Below are 5848 nucleotides of genomic sequence, written 5' to 3' on the forward strand. Positions count from 1 at the left end.
CATACGTTAAATTATTAATGGACAAATGTTCAACTTAGTTTTTCAGTTAAGCACTGAGGGGGATAAAAGCCCATCCTGTGGCACGTATTTTCCTAGTTCAGTGTATATATTTTAGTAATAAGAGACTAAAGAGGTGTTTCTGGCATGTTACAAACAATAATTCAGTAATATTTGAGAGGCTGGGTTACTCCCAACATGAATTATTATACCTTATGAAATGTTTCCCACGTCCTGTATGACACATGTTAGAAAAAAATCAGACTTCTATTAATCTTTACAGTGGCTTTTTCTGTCCAAAATACACATGACAAAACAGGTATGTTGTAACTATTCTGACATGGTTTATCCATAAACCTTCATGCTGCTCTTCAACTCCAGACCAGACTGGGACAGTAATGGATGGCAGTTGTTGAAGAAAAGGAGCTCTGTAATGCCCTCTACAGTAGGTATGTGAAGCACAAAGTGTCTCATCTTCAGTTCACGTGGCTCATGGGGCAAGTAAAATTCCCTCACATATCCTCTTTGGAAGAAGAACACATTTCAGAATCTTGGAAAGCTGAGTCTCTTACAGATAGTGTCAGTTGAATGATGGCAGAAATCACCTTTTTTAATGCTTTCAGCAATGCCGTTGATCAGGGCCCTTTGATCCTTTGGTGTGGTCATTACATTGAGAAGGCATTTCATCAACAGGAATGGCAGTTTTCACCAAAGTCAGATCTTGAAATTGTCAGTTGTATTCTTTCTTAGATGTCTTTAACAATGTTGTTTTGAAACATTTTTTTTCTGCAAAAGAAAAAGTGAAGATCTCAAAACCTTGGCTTCAGAGGACAACATTATTTGGGAGCTTTATAAAAACTGCCCAGCCACGGGAGGTGTAATTTGGGTTATGGATTCTTTGGATAAAAACACTTTGATGAGCATAATGTTGGCAGTGTTAGCTAAATTATTAGCTCCTCAGTGGGTTAGCAGGAAAACTCCATAAATTGAGACTTTCTGATCTGTATTTCTTCTTCAGCACATCTTTGTCTATGCTGTTGTGCACCAAGGCAGAGCAGGCCGCCGAGTGGTCAGAGTGCTCAGTCAGGAGGGACCTCGCATGGCTCCCACTAATCAGCAGATTTCTTAAATGTCAGTAGGTTTCTGCTTTCCTTTGTGAAATGGGGAATGCTGTTCCCTGTTTGTGGTGGAGGATAAAAGTGCTTTCCTGGTGAGATACTTGGACAACAGGTGACAATGGCCACCATGCAAGAACCTAAAGTTAATGTTCTTTGGAGCCCAGGGGTCAGTCACAGTGCACAAATCATGGTGTTGACTCAGCTGCAAACAGGAAGGACAGGGTCAGAATCAAACCTGTAGCATTTGGGAGTTGAATACAACTGCTAATTAAGCCATGGCAGGTGTGTGTTAATAATTTCTGATCTGGAGTGGCTTCTTACTTGGATCATGTTTGCATTAGTGACAATACTTTCCACATAGAAAATTAAATCATTTTAATGATGTTCTTTGTCTCCTTGGTAAAATGATCCTGATTTGGTCTCTTGTGGCCTGGACAATGAAATGTGCTGGTGTGGAGGCCTGGAGAGTTGCTGTATTAATGCAGAGAACTGATATCTGGCTAAAAGTCAGCCAGAACCACTGCCAGCTGTGTAGGCAGGGTTATGTAGCAGAACTTCATAGGTTTATAAGAAAGTTGGGGACAACCCTTTTTTTGGCAGTGCCTCTTGCAATAGGACAGAGAGTAATGGCTTTAAACTAAAGGAGGGTAGATCTAATATAAGACAAAATATAAGGAAGAAGTTTTTTTACAATGGGTGTGGTGAACCACTGGAACAGGTAGCCCAGAGGTGGAAGATGCCCCATCCCTGGCAACATTCAGGGTCAGGCTGGGAGAGCTCTCAGCAGCCAGCTCTATCTAGGTGAAGATGTCCCTGCTCATTGCAGGGGGTTGGACTAGATGGTCTTTGAAGGTTCTTTCCCAACCCAGACTGTTCCATGATTCTGTGGTGATTTTCCAGGTGCTGAGCATTTGCCTCTGTCCAGCTGCTGTGTGGGAAGTCACTGTTGTGCTGCCTGGTGACCCCATGGTGACACATTATTGTCATGGCATTCAGCAGCCCCTGCAGCAAACTTGTCTGCTAATGGGGAATGTTGTCCTCCTTCAGGGTTGATGCCATGGAAGCACTGGAGTGCTCCATCCCCAAGAAGCCATTTCCAGTGTGGGCTAACCTGCTGCTCTAATATGCCTCTCTTAAATCAGGGAGGGAGAGGTCTGTCTCAGTAAGAGCACTAATACACTGGATTTTAGATCCTTCATGTTTCAGAGTGACATTGTGGGATTATTTAATCATTTTTCTTTTGTGTGTGTTTTAAATTAGATTTTCCCAGGGATATCACTGGAGGTACCACTGTTGAACATAGTAGATTATTGTGCTTCATTGAAAAGATTGTTGAATTGTCATTTCTAAATCCATACAGTGCACAGGTGAAGTCTTTTTTCAGGAGACAAACCTGTGGCCTAATACAGGTGTAAAGATAAAAATGCTCTTAACTTATTTTGTAAATCCCATTCCTTATTTTCCATTAAAAAAAAAAAACAAACCACCCTTAAATGCATTTTTCTGCCCACTGAGAGCAAATTTACCTTTTGTGTTCAGTGGAAAATAGTGCATTATGAGGGAAATGAAGTAAAGAGTAAAGTTTTTTTCCTTACTTTCTAGCCAGCAAGTGTGAAATCCTGTACTGGGTGGCTGAAAAGTTGAAAGGGAAAAATAAAATAAAAACCCTTTTGCCAGATGCATGACAATTTAGCTGCCAAACGTGCAGAACATCTGTAATATTTTTAAAAAGAAGGTAACCAAAGGTAGGTGATCAAGGGCACATGTTATTGGAATTGCTTTGGACAAGTTTGTTGCATCTATTTCAGAGTAAGCCTTTTTTTGTTTTGAGCCTAGGATGACTGACTTAAACAGGGAGTGTAGCTATGAGAGGTGTGGTCTAGAAGAGTCTTAAGGAGATTAAGATCTGCAACAGTGAGCTACACCAACAACGGGATCTTGACCAGAAGCCTTGAGAGTGAATCAGATGGCTTCTGAATAGGAGTCTTAGAACTTTGTGTAGGGAACAGTCTGCTTGCATGGCTGGACTTGTAGGGATAGAGGATTGTGTAAGTAATGCTGCCTGAGAAAGGGAGCAGAGAAACACCTGTTTCTTCTTTTAATGGATGCACCCTTGTGGCTGATTCAGTGCAAGAGGCAACAGCATTATTTAAAGGCAACGTTTATTTGGCAAAGGAAGAAAAATAATCCAGAGCACACATGTACACTAAAGATGGATTTGAAATGCACCCTGTGACAGGTTGTGTGTGTGTGGTGCTGAGCATCATTCATTCATACTATTTACATTTGCAGCAGGTATAAGGACATCTCAAGTGGTAAGTATAGGCCTGGAAGTAAGAACTCGTAGAGAATCAAAAAGAAATAACCATCAGTTCTGACTGTGCCTTAAATCACTAAAATAGAAGCTGAAATCCACATGCATTTTACAAGCAAGGGTCTGCCACTTTGGAAGGATTTCCTCACCCAGGAGATGTTAGCAGGTAGGGTTTTTTCTTTTGTCCTGTTTCTGTCCTGGTATTTTGCTTGGCAAATATGAAAAGCAGGTTTGTTTTGTGAGATTAAAGTATCATTACATACTTGAGACCACAAAAATCAGAGCCCTTGACAGCATCAGTGCATTACAATGGACACTTGTCCATAATGATAGATTTCTGATTCCATGGACAAACAAACAGTTCTGTCTGTGGCTGATTCCTGTGCAGAACAAACAGGCTTTGCTGATGCTTCAGCTACAAGCATCTGACTTTTCCTATATAATTTCTATCCTGGCCCTGCACAATCAGACTAAAAGCTGCCAAATCCTAGGAACTGTCTTTGTGATTCAGTGGCTGGTCGGCATGAAGCAGTCCTGACTGGAAAGGGACGTGGAATTTGTAATTTTATGAGGATGTGAGGGAACGGTTAGGAGATGGAAGGGGATTTTTTTGCCATTAAAAGCCTTACATTAAAAAAATCTTCCCAGAGTAGTTTCCAAAAGCTAGGGGAGGAAAGTATGCTACTTCTTTCCTTTTTGTAAGGAGGAGAAGTGGATCTTTGTTTCATTAAAATCTGTGGGAGAGGGACCAGCTAAAACATTTTAATCTTTGGGGTTTTGCTTGGTCACATTCTTGAAATGTTGGGAAAACCTTGATTGCAGTAAAGGATGGGTTTTGTCTGTCTGGATAGCCCTTTTCACACACACACCCCTCTGCCTCCAGCAGAGGAGGAAAAGCAGATGGTAGGTGCAGGTCAGTCAGCACTGGAGAGCTCTGGGCCCTGCATCTGCAGCAGGTATTGGCCACTGCATCCATGGACACGTGCTCTGAGCTCCCTGTCCTGACACCACAGCCAGGAGAGCCCTGCAGCATGGTGGGTGCTCTTCTCTTGGCCCCAAAACCAACCACCCTTGTGCTGATGCGGGGAGTCCCAAGCCCCCAGTCTCACAGGATTCCCCCAAGGCATTGCTCTTGGCCCCATGGAGACAGTTCACAACTTTTTAAGATGAAGCTGTCCTTTGAACAGACCAGAGTCCCAGGTGTGTCAAAACAAGGTGATAAAACCACAGTTGCTCTTGAAACTGCCCTCAGAATGTCCCAGCTTCAGGTGGCACCAGAGCTCACCAGGACTGCACTGGTCACCCACTGAGCCCGTGGTGCTCTTGCTGCTGGTGTGTGACACGGGTATCACAGCAGAGCTTCTCTCAGTCCTCTGCAGAGATCTGGAACTGAGGGTTTGTCACATCCAGGTGTGAGGAGGGTGGCCTGTGCCTGGCCTCGTTGATCTCTCCTTGCACAAGAAGGAGGGCTATGGCTCTGAACATGGTGCACCATCAACTTTCCTGCACTAGTGCCTCAATTTTTAGCTGGAAAAACCTTCCCAAAGCTGCACGTGATGGGTCAGGCCAAAGAGTTAGCAAAGTGTATTCCAGGTGTGTTGTAGACCAGGAGCCAGGACACTGTTTGGTACTACCAGTGTCTGCACTGATCCACACTGGGGATAAGGTGGAGAAGAGTCTCTCTTGTGGCAGGCCTTGGGCCCAGCCTGCCTGGAGACGCAGGCGATTCTGAGAGCAGAAGCAGTGATTCCTACAGCAGGACACAATTCAGGAAAACAGCATTCACATAAAAGGTGAAATAGGATTTTGGTGAGTGATGGAAATCCAAAAGAAAGGATGTTGCTGATTAGGCAGTGCAATGCTCAGGTGCTTCAGCTGATGCTTCTTAGACCTTCTCAAACCACCTGGGTAATGCGAGCTGGCCTCCTGGAATGCATCTTTGATGGTGGTATTTTTGGAAAGTAGAGGAAAGAAGGGAATTTTAGACTTCTGGCCAGGATGCCAGGGCTGCAAAGGTAACCTTTCTGTTGTGGTTGAGGCCAAATAAGACCTGCCTTGAGTTTGGAAGAGCAAAGATGTATGGCAAATCAAGCAGTTTTGGGGGATGAGGGGGAGGAGAAGATATTAGGGTTCAGCCAAAGTTTTCCAAAACGGAGGGAAGTTCAGTCAGGTAGAGATGAAAGCTAGCAAGTTCCTGTGCTTATTTGACCTGCTGGTTGAGCTCCACTGCAACCCAAAGCCTGGCCCTGCCCTGTGCTAGGAAGAGCAGGATGCATTTGTAAGGCAGTTGTGAGAGTCTCCTCTCCCCCACCCTCCACCCTCTGTGTTAGCCAGGGGGATCCTGGGGCCTTGCTGTCTGTCTCCACCCCCGGGGACCTGGGGAAGCACTGCTGTGCTTTGGCTGTGGCCTGCCTCTCTT

Source organism: Geospiza fortis, unplaced genomic scaffold, assembly GCF_000277835.1.
Source record: "Geospiza fortis unplaced genomic scaffold, GeoFor_1.0 scaffold99, whole genome shotgun sequence".
Lineage (NCBI taxonomy): Eukaryota > Metazoa > Chordata > Aves > Passeriformes > Thraupidae > Geospiza > Geospiza fortis.